The sequence below is a fragment of the Mus musculus genome, chromosome 4 (assembly GCF_000001635.26).
Source record: "Mus musculus strain C57BL/6J chromosome 4, GRCm38.p6 C57BL/6J".
In the NCBI taxonomy this organism is placed as follows: Eukaryota; Metazoa; Chordata; class Mammalia; order Rodentia; family Muridae; genus Mus; species Mus musculus.
The window spans coordinates 114,805,518-114,825,494 of record NC_000070.6 but is presented as its reverse complement, the minus strand read 5'-3'; the positions used below and the strand labels follow the sequence as shown (position 1 = coordinate 114,825,494).

At 46.5% G+C, this 19,977-nt stretch overlaps 3 long non-coding RNA genes across 3 annotated transcripts in view; 2 read left to right on the top strand and 1 right to left on the bottom strand.

Moving 5' to 3' along the window:
* Gm12830 (predicted gene 12830) overlaps positions 1-3,775 on the bottom strand; it is a 34,447-nt gene extending 30,672 nt beyond the window's left edge. The window contains exon 1 of the long non-coding RNA NR_033617.1: positions 3,580-3,775. This is a non-coding gene — a long non-coding RNA (predicted gene 12830). The remainder of the gene's footprint in view (positions 1-3,579) is intronic.
* Positions 1-19,977, top strand: part of Gm33655 — a 327,030-nt gene that overhangs the window by 78,452 nt on the left and 228,601 nt on the right. The window lies entirely within an intron of this gene.
* Positions 617-9,402, top strand: 9130410C08Rik. The gene is made up of 2 exons (XR_868022.1): positions 617-656; positions 7,423-9,402. It is a non-coding gene; the product is annotated as an RIKEN cDNA 9130410C08 gene (long non-coding RNA).

Sequence of the window (19,977 nt, the reverse complement as noted above, 5' to 3'; positions counted from 1 at the left end):
CCCCACTGCTAGGGGGTCCCTGCTAGAGTTACCCCATAGACTCTTTTCATCCCAGGTCTCCAGCATGTCCTAGAGACCCATGTCCCCTGCCCACATCATTTTCTCTCTCCCCTGCTCTCCCTACACTTGATCCTACTCTCAACAGCCCCCCATCCCCAACCTGCTCCTCTCTCCATTCTCTCTCCCACCCAGTGAATGTAAATCAAAACAACTCTGAGATCCCGCCTTACACCCACCAGAATGGCTAAGATTAAAAAAAAACTCAAGGAACAGCACATGCTGGCAAGGATGTGGAGCAAGAGGAGCACTCCTTTATTGCTGGTGGTAGTGCAAACTTGTACAACTACTCTGGAAATCAATTTGGTGGTTTCTCAGGAAATTGGAAAGAGTTCTATCTCAAGACCCAGCTATATCATGCCTGGGCATATACCCCTAAAATGCTCCACCATCTCACAAGGACACTTGCTCAGCTATGTTCATAGAAGCTTTGTTTTTAATAGAAGCTGGAAACAACCCAGATGTCCCTCAGCTGAAGAATGGATACAGAAAATGCGGTTCATTTACACAATGGAATACTACTCAGCTATTGAAAAAACAAGGACACCATGACCTTTGCAGGCAAATGGATGGAACTAGAAAATATCATCCTGAATGAGGTAACCCAGACCCAAAAGTATAGTATGTACTTACTTATAAGTGGATATTAGCCATAAAGTACAGGATAACCATGCTACAATCCGCAGACCCAAAGAAGCCAAATAACAAGGATGGCCCAAGGGAGGAAGCTTGAATCTTTCTCAGAAGGGAAATAAAATAGATATTGGATGTGGGTGGAGAGAGGGAACTGGGTATGAAACAATTCTAAGTTGACTCATGAGATTCTTTTGCCTCTGTTGGGTCTATTCCTGTAAGAACAACTGGTGCAACTAGGAAATGTACTACGTTACATAGCCTGCAAGTTTGGACTTGGTCTTCATGTGAACAGGTATTAGAGATTTTTTTTTTACAGGTATCTAGTCAATTACTCCCCCTTCTAGTTCCATCATTGAACAAAATAGTTACATTACAGCTCTCAGTCTAGTTTGGGCCATGGTTCTGACTAGCTAGGGTAAGTAGGCTTTCTTAGTCAAGGCGAGGTAGATAGCATTAGAGCCTTCTCCGACTGTGGTTGTGTGTTTGAGAACATTTTTAGCCTCATTAAGAGCCCTCTGGATGCACATGCAGGTCCATCCACACTCTGGAATGAGATTAGCCTTTCAGTTCAGCTGTGAGCAGTGCAAGTCATGCAAAGCCATTAACTAGACTAACCCTACCCATTGGAACATTTACCAACCCACACTCACACAACAGTAGCAGTCACTGTTTACTGAGGATGAACTCAGCCCCCATTTCAATAGGAACCCTCACAGCAACCTCATGAGGTCTGGATCATTATTATGCCCATTGATTAGAGCCCTAAGACCGTAGGAAGAGCAAACAAGTTCACATATAAACTCACAGCCCTGTGCTGGGACCCAGAGAGGACTGATTATAGTGATTATTTGCAAAAGAGGAAATAGCCACTCCAAGGGCTGTCTGGAGAGACAGGGTTATCTGAAAGGCATGAAGAAGCAACATACAGAGGGCTGGGGAAATACATAATGGGGCAGCCGCTTCCTCTTGGGAAGTTATACAGGAAGCCTTCCCAGAGGAGGCAGTGCAGAGTAGCAGGACTCATTGCTCAGGTCTCCAGGTCCCACAGGACACACTGCCACCCAGCTTGATGTTGAAATTACCATCACTCCTTGCAGCTTCGTGAAGGTGTGAGTGCGAATTTCCACACTAAATGCGAATGGAGGTAAAGCTGCATGCTACCATGGCCCTAGGCTGAATATGGCTGTGGTGTAGAGGAACAAGTTTTGGCTCTGAGGATGTGGAGGATCCACAAAATAGTAGGAAGCTGGGGCCCTGGCTGAGCACAGCTGTCTTGTTTTTTGTTGTTGTTTTGTTTTTCTTGTGGACCACATGACATGGCTAAACTTGTGGGAAGGGCCAAACTTCTTTCCTGTTTGAACCACTGTGCTGTGGGCTCTTCTATCTGAAGTCTATGGAATCCTAAATAGTACCTCAGGTAAAGAGAGGAGACACGTAGGGCTGAAGGAACAGCAAGTCCAAAGACACAGGAGAGTGAAAGGCGGAGAGTTTCAAGAAGATTCTCAAACATTCATTCTGAGGACCAGGCAAGATGTCAATGTACAGAAGGCTCATGAAGTACCCACCGCATACTAATTTCACAATAGCTAAAAGTCTCATGTATTCTTCCTGTGCTATACTAATGGCTTTCCAGATCTGGGTCTGTAGAATGAGGGGCGAGGATACCAGTACAATCAAAACAGAGGTCTAGACTTATTTATTTTATGTATGTGAGTACACAGTAGATGTCTTCACACACACCAGAAGAGGGCATTGAATCCCATTACAGATGATTGTGAGCCACAGCATCTGATGTGTTTGCTGAGAATTGAATTCAGGACTTCTGGAAGAGCAGCCAGTGCTCTTAACTGTTGAGTCATCTCTCCAGCCCCTTGACCTTAGTTTTTTAGGGTGGAATGAAGGGCCCGAAGAAATCCTATTGTGGAGCAAGATTATAGAAAAATAACTACGGAGAATGAATGAGCACCCAGCTCCTTGCTTGGAGTAGTTTAGGTTCACACATCTCTGCCGTTCTCCTGTCCCTCAGCCTTGGTTGACACTTGTTGGCTCAGCAATAGCAGTTTTTAGATGAGTTCTGGGTATATCTTGCTCCAAAGCTTTCAGGATAGGCTTAGAGAGCTCTTATCTAAGATAGCTACTCGCTAGCCTGCAAGACTGTACAAACATTGATTGCTGCTGAAGCCTCCTTGGCCTGGGTGGACTGACAGATGCCTGCGTTAGCTCCTCACTGACTTGGCTACTGTTACCCCTACCAGAGAGGGAGCTCTTCCAGGGCAGGAGTGTTTTATTTCTCCTATGCTCAACCAGGTAGGAGAGACCTCAGTTCGCAAGGCTCTATCCCTGTGACCTCAGGAGTGTCTCTCCATCTCTGAACTGGATTTCTGGCTGTTGCCTTTTGATCTTCCAGGAAGTCCTCTGGCTCTCACCCATGCAAAGAACCACTGGGGCTTGCAGTGACCTGTGTGGTCCTTCTCCTCCCTTCCCCTCCTTCTCTTCCTCTTCTGCCCATTTCATCTCCCCATTTCCTTAGTTCTCGGTCCACCTCCTGGTTCACCCTCCTCCCTGTGCTCCTCCCTCTTTTTTTCACTCTTCCCTGTGTTCCACTCCTCCCTCCAACCCTTTCCCTCTTCCCTGCGCCCCTTCCTCCTCCACGTGTGCGCCTCCCTCCCCTCCACACACCACTCCTCTCGCCTCCCCCGCGCTCCTCCCTGCTCCCTCCTCCTGCCTGCGCTCCTCCGCCAGGCCGGGGCGCAGGCCGGGCGCACGCTGGGTGGTCCGGCGGCCGGGGGCGGGCGGTAGCCTGCAGGCGTAATTGGCATGCACGCCGTTGTAGCCGAGACCGCTTAATAAAGCATTACATATCTCACCGCTTCCATATTTCATTACCTCACGCGGAGCCTGTGAGAGGGCCCTAATGGGAGTCAGCTGTGTTTTTACTTTCTGTTGTCGGCCGGGGACGGGCTTCTCAGTGGATTCTTTGAAATGAAATAATGCGATGCACGCCGCGATAAGGGCCGGCCATAATGAGGCCCAGGCCGCCGGGCGGCTGCGATTGCTCCAGGTGTCGCGTTTTTTGGGCTCTGAGGACTTGGAGGAGGCGGGGGCGGCGCCGTAGGTGGACGACGAGGGGAAGGCCCTGGACTGGGAGCCGCAGAGGGGAGGCGGAAGAGGGAGGAAACAGAGGCGAGACAGAGGCCGCTTGCCAGTTCTGGGACCCGGGTTCAAACCCTGCCTGGCCCAGGCCTGTCAGCGGGTCAGGCAACACCATTCACGGCGCTGCTACACTGATGATGGGAGTCCACGGAATGGCGAAAAGGCATCTTTGGGAGCTGAGATTTCTCCGACTCTCTGCAAGGATTCCTTTCTGGATCCTAAATTCTCTGGGGTTGGGTTTGTGTGCAGAAGGGGCGGTGGAAGTCCAAGTCCCTGTTCTGAGTCCCATAGCTGATTGAAGTCCCTTGGTTGAAGGTGGCTGTTTTGTGCATATATCTGTACTCCAGCTCTGAGCTTCTTCACTTCAAGGTCTTGAGGCCAGGGGCCAAGTCCCTCTCTAGGCCAGTGTGGACCTCGCAGGGAAGAGATGCAGAGGCTGTGCTGACCGTGTCACATGGGTTTCGAGGCTCACTGAAATCATATTTAAGTCCCTGCTTAGAGGAAATGTCCAGTGTTTCCTCGGTGCCCGTCACCATCACTCTACTCCTTGGAGAGGCTTTTGTCTTCTGGTGCCTCGTGAATAGACCCACTTTCCACCCTCGCGTGACATGCCTGCACTGTGTGCATCTCACACTAAAGGAACTTCTCTAAACTACTGACCCAATGCCATGGCTCTTTTCCTCGGACCTTTGGGGGCTCCCTTGAAACACCAACCAGCTTGCATGCCAGCACTTCCTCAGCTGCAGCACCCACAGCCTCATTCCTAGCTCTGACAGGCTAAGAAACTCAGCTCTCCCCAAGGCCATCAGGGATTTCAGTGGGTGACCGATCACTCATGCTGTTCTCTTGATGCAGAATACCCTTCCCAAACGGCCATTCCCACACCGGGTCCTGCTGGCTCTCTAGTCAGTGCTTTCTGGAAGACTTCTTCCCCTAGGCTTCATCATATCAAAGCTGGAAGTACCTTCTTCCTTCTCTGAGCCTCAGTTTCCCCGTATGTACAGTGAGAACTCTGGGGACCGACCTCTAGGATATACACACTCATGAATTGGCCTGGGGTGGGGTAGTTTCTTCTTAAAGGCGAAACAGGCAGTTTGAGTTTGTGAGCTCACCATACTACACTGGCTACACTGGCTGGACTCACATTGGAGCTTTCCCTGCTCTGCACAGGGTCAGGTGCCATGTGTGCATACGTGCATGGCACCCAGTGGTGCCAGTGTTGGTGGAGCATGCTAACCTTTTCACAGCTCTCTAACTAACCCTTGGAGCCCCTTCAGACAGGTTTGGCAGAGAGATACACATAGAGCGAGCTTTGGGCCAAAGTCTTAGTCACCCAGCTGTAGGGAAGGGAATGGTGGGGAAGCAGAGGAAGGCAAGATTCTGCCTTAGCCGGCCAGCCCCAGCCGAGAAACCAAGCTGGACCCTTCCAATACAGGACCCTCCTCTTTCACCTCAGTCTGTTTCTCTCGTGACTCTTCAATGCCTAGTAACTGCATTCTGGTGTGCTTTGGAGGGCCTCCCATCTGGAGAGCCCTTTCCAGAGTCCATCCTCCTCACCCTTCCACACTAGCCCAGATGTCCCATCTTCCCAGAAGCAGGCATCCCCAAGGCCCTCTCTGTGCTCCACACCCTGGAGCATCCATGTGCACGTATCTGTACTCCAGCTCTGAGCTTCTTCACTTCAAGGTCTTGAGGCCGGAGGCCAGGGGCCGAGTCCCTCTCTAGGCCAGTGTGGACCTAGCAGGGAAGAGATGCAGAGGCTGTGCTGACCGTGTCACATGGGTTTCGAGGCTCACTGAAATCATATTTAAGTCCCTGCTTAGAAGAAATGTCCCACAAAATAGCAGCTAACCTCCCTGACGTGGCTTCCGTGCTCTTGGGTTGGGCCAGGATTTTTGTTGCCACCTGTGTTTAATTCTTACAATGTCTGTATAAAATTAATCTGGTAAGCCCATTTGCCAGTGAGAAAACTGATGCTAAGTGATGTCAAGCAACTGATTCAGGACTGCAGAACTATCAGAAGCAGTTCTGTGCCTGCACGTTTAGTCCTTTCTTCAGGCATCACACAGGCTGCTCTTTGCCAGTGAGCACTGGCGCTCTGCTCTCTGCTCTCCGTGTCTGTCAAGCCGGCTGCTCTATTGATTAACATGCAAATGATTTTTTGAGAGAGGGCTTAAGTGTAGTTTGGTCTCAGCCAGCCACATCTGAGATTTGCAACCCAAGCTCTTGTCCTCACCAGCCGCTTTGCTATCGGGTTTTCATCTCTAGAGTGATTGACGGGGTATTTTTTTCCCCTCTCTGACCCAGAACACCAGGCCTCCAATACTACTGAAATGTTTGCACAATCTTGAAGCATTTATTTAAAAGTTGCTTTTCCCCAAAGGGCCTGGCCTCAGCCAGATCCTGAGCCAGATCCAAGAAAACAAACAAATCCTGTCTTTACAAGTTCTTCAGCTGGGCTGTGTGGGGTGGGTGGGGGCAGGGGTCCCCTGGCTCCTACCTTTCCCCTGGCTGGTTGACAGGCCCGCCCCCAGGGCAAAGAGCCCGCCTGCCTGTTTACAGCCCTTTCCAATTCAAAGGCCAAACAGGAAAGGGGGAAGGGTCTTGGAGAGGGGGCCAGTGTTAGAACACACAAATAACACAGATGGATATTCCTCAACACAATAGGCAGTGAAGATGCTATGTGGATGTCACTAAATTGTGTTTCCTGAATGTTCTGCAGTGAATGAGACCATGCATTTCATTTTGCTTGTCTCACCACCAAGTGCTGAGGCTCCTGCTCCCCTCACAGCATCCTGGTTGGTACAGGCTCTTGTGGAGCTGTCTGCAGATTCTAGTGCTCTGCTTGCCTGGGTCTGTACCACACTGTGTGAGCCTGGAAAAATCCCTTCTCCTCACTGGCACTTAGTCATTCTGATTCAACCAGGGACTGAGCTCTAGCCCTGACACCACCTGGTCTGAGGGATGTTTGCTCCTGGCTCTTCTCTTGGGCAAACAGGTGGAAAGGGAAGGGAGCCGCTAGTTACAGAAGGCATTGCTTGTGCCTGCCAATTTGTTTAGAGCTCTGTGGTTGGCTAGTACTTTGTCCTGCCCCTAGCCCCCCAAAGATACTCATTGCTAAATTTTAGTGCAGGTAAGGAGCCTAGTGTCAGCCCTGAATCTCATAGTCCATTTGGGCCCCTCCTCTTTTTCTCCTGGTCCCCAGAGGACAGCACTGTCACTATACTGGGGGGGGGGGTGCTGGGACTAGGTCTGAAACATGTCTAGGGTGCACTGTGGTATGGCCTGCTTCGTTACCCCAGTGGAAAGACCAAGATGAGAGAGGATTCTGCAGAAGGGGATTCTGAGACCTATGAATGGTGGTCTTTCACCTTGCCTTTTCCATCCTTTTAGGGAGGGGCCAGCTAGCCTCAGCTGAGTAGGTCAAGACCTATGGCTGGGATGGGTGGGAGCTCAAGCCAGTTCTCTGAAGGGCTGGCTGCTAAGGAAGCAGGGATGGAACCTTTTTTTATTTTAATATACTAAAAATGTATTTTGTTTTCAATTATGTGTATATCTGTGTGCACATAAGTACAGGTGACTGCAGAGACCAGAAGAAAGCGTGGAATCTCCAGGGGCTGGAGCTGATTGTCAATTGCCTGATGTCGGTGATGGGAACTAAATCCAGGACTTCGTGAAAGCAGTACTAGTTTTAACTACTGAGCCCTTTCTCTAGCCCACTTGGTGGTGGTGGTGGGCCTGTGAAGCATTTTGACTGTTTGTTGCAATCCCCCCAACACGTGACATCATATAGGGTCCCTGGTGAGCCGTCAATGACTCTATACCTCTGTTCCTACAGAAGACACAGAGATCTTTAATAGCCGTTGTTCCACCTCTTTGCCCTGGACCAAGGCCTCTGAACCCCAGGCTAGGTAGTTACCTCTGTCTTTCCTCTGGTGGTGCTCTCTGCAGGACCTGCCTCCAGTGCTTTTTGGGTCATCTTGGGAAGCGATTTTGGTTCATGAATCCCAGGATCTTTGTCTACAAAATGACCTGAGGTAGAGTGGCTTCATAAGCACTCGGTGACCATGAGGTGGAGCCTGATGGATGTGGGGTCACTGTTGTTGCATCTGCTGGCCACACACCTGCAGAGTTGACTATTCAATTGAGAACTAGGCAGACCCCTCTATGAGTAAATTGAATGGAGCTTGGGTTGGAACAAAACCCTCAAATAGCTGTTGCAGGCACAGGCTGGGTTCTAAGGCAAAACAAAGGGACACTTGGCTATTCTTTCTCTAAACTGAGCTCCTGGGCCCTTCAGCATGTGTGATAGGGGTCAGTCTGGAAGAGTGGGGGAGCAGGCCAGGTTCATATCTCCCCATCTAGGAGCCCTGGCAGGGCTGAGGCCATGGATTACTTTGCTTGTATCCTCAGAGCTCAACACAGGGCATGGCACAGAACAGGCACTCATTAATCAAGTTTAAGTTAACAAATAAACATAACCCTGGGAAGAGAATTTCTGTTCTCAGCCTCTGCTTCCTTGTCTACAAAATGAGGATGATGGTATTTGACTCAAATTCATTGTGAGACTAAAACTACCAGCCCAGGGTTGGTGAAATAGCTCATCAGGGAAGGGTATGTGCTGCCACGCCTGAGGACCTGAATTCAGTACTCAGAACTCATGCAGTAGAAGTAGAGAACTGACTCCTGTAATTTGTCTACACACACACACACACACACACACACACACACACACACACACACGTAAGGAAAAAAAATCAGGTTTGTCCAAGAGACTCCCAAACCTTATTGGATATTGCTATCAACCTTGGGTTTTCCCAAGAGGTGGAAGGCAAATCTGTATTGCTAAAGACACTATGCACCTCAGATATAGGGCTCAGAGATTCCTGAGTTGGAACTGACCTGAAAGCCTTCTATTCTGAGGACTAGCTTTCATGATGACACATGGTACCTGCAAGCTTCCAAAGGAAGGAAGTAACCGACAGTACTACTCAGCTATGGCGCTTATAAACCACCACAACAAACAACATTGCATCATAATCCTAGTGTACTAGAGGTACTTATACCTGGGTGGAAACCAAAAGGGTCTCTCATTGGACTGAAGACCCATTCAACAATTGGGAAATCTTACCTAGTACTGGAAAAGTAGCCTACTACCCAGACTAATGAAGTCATGAATCTTGGAGGAGAACCTACAACCTCTAATTTACTAAACTAGCATATTCCATAACTACATTATGAATCTTTGTCCTAATACCCACAGATAAACGTCGTCCTCACCCCTCATCAAGGGAACTTCTCTTTGCAACAAACAAGAGACCGTTATAGAAGAGAACCAACCAAAATGCAGGGTTGTAGAGCTCAGTCCAAAGAATGCATCTATGATACAACTGCCACACTTAAGGCTCTGGGATCATTGCAGAAAAGGGGGCAGAATGACTGTAAGAGCCAGAGCATAGAGAGTTTGAGGTGAGATTGTCTCATTGTGAGATCTCTTTAGAATGTCAGAAGCTGCATCCCTACAGTTTCACAGCATGGCTGCCTGAAAAAAAAAAAGAGCTGAACAAGGACAACAACAATAGGATGCTAACAAGAACAGGGAGTGAGAAGCCCAGGAGACCTCAACCTCAAAGGAAGAACTACAAATAGGCAACGGAGGAATGCTGGGAGCGAGAGAACCAGTCTTTTGCAGGGAAGCCAATTGGTGATCTAATACCAAATGGTTGCCCTGAAAACATAAATTTACAGGCTGAACAGGTTGTACCTGTGTGTGTGTGTGTGTGTAAAAATTCATATATATCCATAGATACACATACTTATATGTATATAGCAACAATGAATGAGAAATGGGTCATGAATATCAAACAGTGAGGAGGCATGTATGGGAGGGCTTAGATTGAGGAAAGGGAAATGATAATTATAATCATAAAACTTAAAATAGTATAAAGAGAAAGGAAAAGGACAAATAGCAGCACATTCGAAGTATTTAGAATAGTGCCTGAGTTGTAATGAGCAAGCTCTTATGTGCCCATGGACATAGATGCTAGGAAGAGGCGCTTGCTTTGCTCAGCAGCTAGGAAATAGAAGTAGGAATGGAATTCAGGGTTGTCTGACTCCTGTGTCTGAGATATTGACTGCTGTTGTCTACTGCCTATATAGCTGTATAATAACTATTAGTTGCCTCACACAATTCTTTCCCTTTTTTACTAAGTGATATAAATATGAATTCTATTACTTGCATACCGAGCCATCTTAAGCCTTTCCTGCAGCTAAGTGTGGCTGGCACCTTGGCTCTGGATAGTTCACTGAAGCTCCAAGAGCATGTCCTTAAAGTGAGAGGACTAGAGCATCCCCATCTCCCTCCCTTCTGACTGATGGTTGGGATACTGATTTAATATCCATTAGATATTAGATACAGCACCAGTCAGTAGACAACCCAGGTCATAAGGTGATGTCAGATCTGCAGGAAGAAGGGGTCTGGGTCCATGATCCCACAGGATCACACTATTTTTGGTGAGCAACTTTTGCCTGATTCAGCCACTGTGACATTGAGTGTAAATATAACCCTAATTCCCTGTTTCTCAATGGTAGACCATAAATAACTGTAAGTGTCTTACTGTAGCAGCAATTGAACAGCAGCATTTTAAAAAATTGCCTTTGTTACAGTTAAAGCCCAGTGATAGTAGAATCCTTAATTTTTCTTTGGTGCATCTTCACTGACTACTAGTCTTGTGCCAAGTACTCAGCAGACTTAGTCGTGTTCTGTGGGAGCATCATGGCTGAGCTGGAACTTTGTTCCCAGGATCCCTTCCATTCTTGCTGCTAGATTGAAAAGAGCTGCAGAGATACCTTGTTTGAGGTCTGGAGGGCAGCACTGACCAGCAGCTGGGAAGGGTGTGGCCCGAGCTCAGGCTCTTTGGCCTCTCTGTTCATTTTCCTCATGCAACAGCTTTCTGGAGAGATCTGGACAAACATCTATAATGATTCCATGCAAGTTCAGCTCGTTTCTTGGGCTTTCTTACAGGGGTATAAATGACTCCTCTAATAGCTGCTCCTGCCCCATCATTGGTGACAACCTCCTGAAAGCTGTATATAGGTGGCATTCTCCCTGCAGTTAACCCTCCCTTCCCTATGTTCTGGCAGTTTCTGAGACAACATGCATCTTAGGCAGGATTACCTGCAGCTGATGTGTGTGTATGTGCACACATGTGCAGGAAGGAGTGGCTGGAATCTCAGGTGAGGGTTTGTTCACCTCATGTTCTCTTTATGTGAGGGAATAGGCGTGATTTTGTGAAGGTCTTTTGTGTGTGGGTAACCACAGCTGCTTTGATTAAAAACCTTTTATTATTTTAAATTGTGTGTGTGTGTGTGTGTGTGTGTGTGTGTGTAGATTACATAGTTGTAAACCACCCAATATGGGCTCTGGGAATTGAACTTGGGCCCTTTAGAAGAGCGATAAGTATTCTCAACTGATAAACCATCGCTCCAGCTCAGCTGTTCTGATTTTGAGATGAGAATGAAAATGTTACGTCTGAGGACAGTGCCATACAACACTGCAACCCTCCCTCCTTCTTTTACCTTTCTTTCCATCCTTTCTTCCATGATGGCCCCTAAGCTTTGAGGGATGATAACAGATGTCTGTTGATTTTCTCCCATTTGAGAGAGAATTGGGTTAATTTACCAAAACAACAGTCACTTTGACTGGTGTGCTGGTTAGTTTTTGTCTACTTCACATAATCTAGAGTCATTTGGTAAGAAAGAACCAGAACTGAGAAAATGCCCCCATCAGACTTGCCTGTAAGCAAGGCAGCCCATGGTTTTTTTTTTTTTTTTTTTTTTGATTGACGACTGATGTGAAAGGGCCCACCCCACTGTGGGTGGTTCCATCCTTGGGCAGGTAGTCCTGGGGTATATAAGAAAACAAACTGAGAAAGTCAGTGAGTATCATTCATCCATGGCCTCTGCTTCGGTTGCCTCTAGGTTCCTGCCTTTTGTTCCTGCCTTGCATCCCTCTGATGATTGACTGCAACCTGTAAGCCAAATAAACTCTTTCTTCCCCAAATTGCTTTTGTTCATGATGTTTTATCACAGTAATAGGAATATTACCTAAGACAACCAGCTCTTCATGTGCACAATAACCACTGCCCATTGTAAAAAGAACCACCCTGACCATAGCTGACAGGACAGTCTTTGGACATAAAAGTATGTTTGGAGGGCAATTTGACAGCTGAAGCTTCCTCATTTGGGTCTATACTTTAGCCACAGGCTTTTGTTGTACACTGCAGTAGTAGTTTGAATAGGAATAATATCCTTAGACTCATTTGTATGAATGCTTGGCCCATAGAGAGTAGCACTATTAGGAAGTGTGGCCTTGGAGTAGGTGTGGCTTTGTTGGAGAAAGTGTGTCACTGTGGAGCAAGCTTTGAGGTCTCATATATGTTCAAATTAGGCCTAGTGTGGGATTCACTTACTGCCACCTGTAGAACAATATGTAGAACTTTTAGCTCCTTCTCTAGCACTTTGACTGCCTGTATGCCACCATGTTTCCCACCATGATGAAAATGGACTAAACCCTTGAAACTGTAAGCCAGCCCCAATTAAATGTTTTCCTTTATAAGAATTGCTGTGGTCGTGGTGTCTCTTCACAACAATAAAAACCGTAACTACGACAAAAGTTGATACCAGGAGTGAGGAAGTGTTGTGATAGACTGACCATGCTTTTGTTTGGAGGAATGTGGGCTGTAGAACTTTGCATTAGAAAAGCAGTTAAATACAAGTATAAATATGGAAGACAGTGATACTGAGGGTGATTTGAACTGTGGGGGCCTGGCTCAAGAGATTTCAGAAGAGAAGAACTTTAGTATGTGGCCTAGAGACTATGTGACTATGTGATATTTTGGCAAAGAATGTGGCTGCTTTTTGGCCTTGTCTCAAAAGTCTCCCTTCTTTATGAAGAAGGGAGCAAATGGAACAAGGAAAAATACAAAACGTAGAGTTCAAGGAAAAAGGGGCACCAGGAAGTAGACTGGAGCTAATTCAAGGAGATGAACAGATTCAAGAAAAGCCTGACGTAAAATGGAAAAAAAGGGAATGGTGGCCTCAGAGCAAGATCCCAGCCCGCTAAACTTCCATTCTGTGAAAAGGAATTAAAGAAAAGCTCAGAGCTGGGTGTGGTGGTGCACGCCTTTAATCCCAACCCTGCAGAGGCAGGTGGATCTCTGATTTCAAGGTCATCCTGGTCTACAGATCAAGTTCCAGGACAGACAAGCTAAGGCAGTTAAGGAAACCATTGCAAACAGAAAGCTAGTGAAGATGTAGTTAAATGAGGGGGCCATGTTTCATTCCCAGCAAGCAGGAGAACTCCGCAGCTGCAGGCACATGGTTCTGGCTTTAAAGTCAAGGATGGAAGAAAGGGTCTATTGAGACTAAGGAAAGCTGTTGAGGCCAGACATGTGTCAGGGGTGTTTCTGCATGGAGGCCTAGAGAGGCCATTGTGTGAAATTGTGAAGATGAAGTTTAGATTGCCTTGGAGTCCCCAAAATTTTGAAGATGCCAGAGCTGTGGGATACCTGCCAAGGAGAGCTGCTAACAGGGAGTAGGAAGAGAAAGCAGAAACAGCCCAAGAGGAAGGAGTGTGTTGGGTTTAACAAAACTGAAGGGAGCTGGAGATCTAAAGAGTGCTTTGACATCAAACGTGGAGAAGCAGAGTTTGGAGTTTGCCCAGCTGGTTTTCAGTCTTGCCTCGGTCCAGTATTTCCTCACCGTGCTCCCTTTCCTTCCCTTTGGAATAGTAATGCAGATCCTGTGCCATTTTATATTATAAGTATGTAATCTGCGTTTTGATTTTGATTTTATAGGGGGTTACAGTTAAGAGATTGCATGAGTCTCAAAAGAGACTTGGATATTCAGACTTTTAAATAGGTTTGAGTCTGTTATAAACTATGGGGACTTTTGACGTTGGACTGAATGAATTTCTGTATTATGTTATGGCTACAAGCCTCTGGGAGCCAGGGAGTGGAATGTGGTGCTTTGAATAGGAATGGCCCCCATAGACTCATGTGTTTGAATGTTTGGCCCACAGGGAGTGGCACTACTAAGAGGGGTGGCCTTGTTGGAGTAGATGTGGCCTTGTTAGAGAAAGTGTATCAGTGGGGGAGGGGATAGACTTTGAGCTTTCATTTGCTCAAACTAGGCCTAGTGTGGCATTCAGCTCTTGCTACCTAAAGATCAAGATATAGTACTCTTTGCTCCTTCTCCAGCACCATTCTTGCCTGCCGCCTGCTATCTACCATAATGATAGTGAACTAAACTTCCGACTGAAACTGTAAGCCAGCCCCAATGAAATGTTTTCCTGTATAAAAATTGCTGTGGTCATGGTGTCTTTTCACAGCAATAAAGCCTTGACTAAGACAATTACAAGCCTGAGCTTCTATCTGTGGCATGTTGTTTTAGGGCCTCAGGACCTCTCAGGCCAATCTGTTACTTATAGGCAGATAGCCTATCCCTTGCACTGGGATTTTTGTTACTTTTTTTTTTTTTTTTAATTTAGTTTTTCACTGCCCTTGAACTCAAAGATATCCACCTGTCTTTGCCTCCTGAGTGCTGGGATTAAAGGCATGAGCTACCATGCTTGGCTCATTAAAAAAAATCTTATATCCAGGCTGAAGAGATGGCTCAGAGGTTAAGAGCACTGACTGCTCTTCAGGGGTCCTGAGTTCAATTCCCAGCAACCACATGGTGGCTCACAACCATCTGTAATGGAATAAGATGCCCTCTTATGGTGTGCATGAAGACAGAGGATATCTATGCAGGTTGCCTTCTCTATTTAACTCCTTGATTCTTTCACATTAACAATTAGGCTGTTATAGGATATTCTCAGTCACCTTATTGATAGCTGTCTGTGCCTTTCCCTAAGGTTCCCAAGAATTTCACAGCTGCGCTGGCCTCTGCACTGTGTGAACTGAGTTCTTGTACTCATTTCTTCAAATGTGTTTCCATGCTTTTCAGATGCTTTTCTAAACCTGTAAGATTGGCAGTGGTGGCACACGCCTTTAATCCCAGCACTTGGGAGGCAGAGGCAGGCAGATTTCTGAGTTCGAGGCCAGCCTGGTCTACAGAGTGAGTTCCAGTACAGCCAGGGCTACACAGAGAAACCCTGTCTCAAAAAACAAACAAACAAACAAAAAGATGGCAATTATGGGATTAATGTTACATTGTGGAAGCTTTTTACAGAAGACCCACTGCTGACTACTCCAGGTAAGCCAATCAGTCTTGGGGTTCAACAGATAAAAGGATTTTAACAAACAGTTGCCAAGGTCCAATGTAGCATGAGAAAGATCCCATCACTCTTACCCAAAAGAGCAATGTTGAGTCTTGGGGCATAGATGAGAGGCACTACTTCATTTAGCTCTGTGTAGGCCACGATCATTTTCCATATGCCTTTCTGCTTCTTTATGCTGGCAGAGCTGTTTGGCTGTTGCGCATCTTCCCATATCCCTGCACTAGGCAGGTGGGCTCAGGTTGCTCACCCATGTGAGTGCCAAGTGGGAGGACAGCCATATTCTCTTCAATTGTATCTCCTGAGTGCTCCAGTCTGGTATTATAGCTGCGGCATGTCAACAGGCTAAGTCTAATAGTGCAAAGGATAAACAGTCCCATACACAGCATACACTGGGAGATAATTGCCCACCCTAAGGCAAGTTTAATCCTTTTTACTATACTACCGTATCTCCAGATCTACCCTCTGATGCCCATTGGCCATGGATACTCCTAGAAGCTGTCAGGAGACACTGGATCCACACAAATTGAAATACTCTGCACATTCATAGGAGAGCAAAGAGTGTACAGTTTCACGTGAGGCCTCTAGCTACCCTGCATAGTTTTATCTGCAGGCAGCTACACCATCAAGGAAGCAGTTGGGGGAGTTCCCACCCTGTGAGAGCACCTTTCTTCCCAGCAGGATTACCGTGGGGTGTACCTGCATCTTCTCCACCCCACTGATGACCTTTGAGTTTATAAAGTCTTCTAGAAACTCTCAGTTGCAGCATTTGGCTGCCATTATTCTCCCTAGGAATGCCAGCTTGACACAAATCTTGTGATATTTGTTTCTGAGTGACATGGACAGTCTCCCCATTGGCATTTTTCCGTTTCTCATTCCCTCCTGTTAATTGCCTTAGCACTTTACAAAGCTGATTAACATGCCACATTGTCACTCGGGTCCTCTGGAGCCTGTCCTGCATCACCATGGGGCTCAGCGAAGCCACAGAAACCCCACCAGTCTTGACATCCCTGCTGAATTAACTTTCTTCTTAACCCAGAGGCACAGTCCTCTGGAAATTAAATGTTTCATTCATGCCCGGTTTCCTCACTATCATTTTTACCTTATTTATCCCCTCTTCACTGTTTCTTTCCGTGGGTTCCAGGTTTTTTGGTCCCTGGAAGGGCTATTCAGTACAGATGTGTTTTGTACTCTTTTGTCCTCTCCCCCATATATTAAGAAATGGCAAACCTATATTTTTATTGCATCCTCTCCTTTATCCAATTTGCTTACCAAAGCAGTTGCTAATGTTGATGACTTCACCTGAATGTCTTTTTCTGGTTGTAACTCCTCCCTTATGATAAGTATTTCTATGCAGATAGATGAGCCTCAGTTGTGTATTTTATCACCCACAGCAGAGGCAAGGCAAATTCTGCCATGGCTTTTTTACAGTCCTATGTTGCATATTCTTTGGCCTTTCATCTGCTTTTCTGAGGTACTTCCATACTCCCCTGGTGATCACATTCATCAAGAAGGAACACTTCTCTGTAAGTCATAGAGGAAGACAGCCCTACTGGGATGTCCATTGTGGACTTTCCCAGAAGCAAACATCTCCACCTCTGCTGCATGTCTTGTCACCCATAGTGAGGACACTGTAACTGCTGCTATAGCAAGAAGGCACACTGTTCCATACTGTGATGGAGGTTGGGGGATGGCTTCATCAGGATTGTTCTCTGGGTGCCTCAAATGCCTTATTTTTGGTTACATGACTCATTCTCCACAGCAGGGGCAAGGCTGCTCTCAAACTCATCTTTGGTTATGTTTTGGTGCCAAAAGTTCTAGTAAAATTTCCTGGGAAGAAGTTAACAGGTATATAGTCACCTCATGTAGGTCATCAATGATAGATCCAAATCTGGCTTGGTGAATGATGCATTTATTAGACAAAACAAAAACACTCATATCACTGAAAAGTCCCAGACCAGAATGGGTGACAACTCTTGATAACTCTGTGGATGGAGTCCCCTCCTTCATGAACCTTCTGCCCTCTGTAATATTCTAGAACTTCATGAGACTATGTGCAGATAAGACCAGAATCTTAGGGGGGTGGTGGGCAAAAAGAAGTGTCTGGAAATTCAGGTGAGGGGCCGATGACCTTTCCTACCTCCCTATTCAGTCTTTCTGTGAAGGAATGTTGACAAGTCTGATCTATGACTGAATGATCATAGCCACTTTCACTTTGAAACAGTGATGGCCGTGTCCTGCTTGGAGGACAGTGTTCCATCAACAGTACCAGGCAATAGCCAAGGTCTGCTAGCTCTTTCCCCATCTCCTTCTCCAGCACTCCCAAGCAATGGGCCAGGTGTGTGTGTGTGCGTGTGTGTGTGTGTGTGTGTGCGCGCGCGCGTGTGTGTGTGTGCATGCATATGCATGCTCCATGGCAAAGGTCCCAGCTTCTCCTAGAGGAGAAGGGGTCAGAGGCCTAGATGGGGTGAGCACTCACAGACTCCCTTGACCTTGTTCTCACATCTCACCACTCCCTTCAGCTTCGCTCTATCTTATAACACAGACCAAGTCTCTTACTGAGGCTGTGTTCAGCACTGTCTGTGACCTTGGACTCCTGCCTGCATGATGGTGCACCATATCACCTAGCTTTGCTCTGTTCACTCATGTGGATCAATCTCAGGTCTGTGAGTCCATGGATTATCATTGTCAGTGTCATCACCACAGCTTCAGTTTGTAAGACTGATTTTTCTTTTCTTTTTCTTTTTCTTCCCTTCTCCTCCTCCTCCTTCTCTTCCTCTTCCTCCTCTTCTTCCAGTTCAGGAGACTCTTATTGGAGGAGCCAAGCTCTAAATTTGTTTCCCATTATAGAAAATCTGTCCATCCATCCATCCATCCATCCATCCATCCATCCATCCATTCACCTACCCACTCATCTATCTATCTATCTATCTATCTATCTATCTATCTATCTATCTATCTATCTAGTCATTTACCTGCCTATCTATTCATCCATCTACCCACCTACATATCCATTTCCCCTATTTATTTACCACCCATTCATCTATTCATTCTCCCCACCAATTCACATACCCATCCATCCATCCATCCATCCATCCATCATCCATCCACCCATCCATCCATCCATCCATCCATCCATCCATCCATCCATCCATGTGCCCATTCATAACCTTCCAACAGTTTCTGACTCTCCTGGTTCAGGCCCTGTGCTGTGGGCTGAGGACAAATCCATCCTTTGCTCTTCATCAGCTTATGATAGGATAGAGAAAGATGATGTAAGTACTCCACAAAAACATAAAAACCTAAGTCAGCAACCATGGGGGCACAAAGGAAGTCTTCAGATGTGGAGTCAGAGGGGCTTCCTGCAGAGGAGACACATGAGTTGTCCTGGAAAGACAAGAAGCATTATCTAGACAAGATGTAAATTCATGCAGAGAAAATCACATACAAATGTGTTGGTTTTGTGTGTGTGTGTATGTGTACATGAGAGAGTGTGTGCATGAGAATGTGTCTGATAGCATTCTGCATTGTTTTGCAAATAGGGTGTGGTGGAGAAGCATGGGGAAAGATTAGGGAGGGAGGGAGGTCAAAGCTAGAGATCAGCACAGATTTCTTGACCCATGAATTAGTTCCAGAAACTGTTTTATTTTTATTTTTTTTCTGGGAGCAGGCAGGGAGGAGGAGCAGATCACAGTGGCCTGAACCATGCCCTTGACCCCAGAGCTGAGTGAGCACACAAAGCCTGGGCTTCTTGGGTGTGATGGTCAAGAGGTGTTATTAGGCCTCTCATTAACTTAGTATGCTACCTGATGGTTCTGACAGACAGGTGACCACAGGCACATTACCTCTCTTAGCATAAGGCTCTCAAGGTTCAGTTGCAGATCCACCCCAGCAGTGCAGCAGATGCTCTGGGGCATTGCTTTATCTTGCCTCCTTCCCCAACAAAGTGAGACTACTGAGTGTGGAGTGTTCCCCCAGGCACCTAGACCCATCCCTTCCAGTTCACAATGGGCAAGTGGTTATGTATGTCTTAGTTATGTTTTCTATTGCTGTGAACATACACTATGACCAAAGCAACTTGGGCAGGAAAGGGTTTATTTGGCTTCCACATCATGGTCACAGTCCATTGAGGGAAGCCAAGGAAGGAACTCAGGGCAGGAACCTGGAGGCAGGAACTGAAGAAGAGGTCATATAGAGAACTGCTCACTGGCTTGCTCTTCATGGATTGCTCAGTCAGCTTTCTTATGCCATCCAAGACTATTGGCCCAGGGGTGGTATTACCCCCATGGCCTGAACCCCCCATTTCAATTATAAATCAAGAAAATGTCCTACAGACTTGCCTCCAGACAAATCTGACGAAGGCATTTTCTTAATTGAGATTCATCTTCTCTGTTGACTCTAACTAGTGTCAAGTTGATAAAACAACAACAACAACAACAACAACAACTACTACTACTATTACTACTACTACTACTACCACCTAGGACAATGTAAGATGCAGTTTTCTCTGCTTGGGGAGAGAAGGCACACTTTTTTCTAGTCAGTCATTACCAAACCCCATACCTCTTAGTCTCCCTTCATCCATTCATCCATCCTTCCATCCATCCTTACATTCACCCATTGACACACAACTCTTCTGTCAACCTGTCTGGTCTTCTATCCCTCCATCCAGCCATGCATCTGCTCAGTAAACATTCATCTCTCTTTTCTTTTTGGTTTTTCAAGACAAGAAAGATTTCTGTGTAGCCCTTAACATCCTAGAACTTGCTCTGTTGACCAGGCTGGTCTTGAACTCAGAGACTCATCTACCTCTGCTTTTTGAGTATTAGGATTAAAGGTGTGCACCACCACTG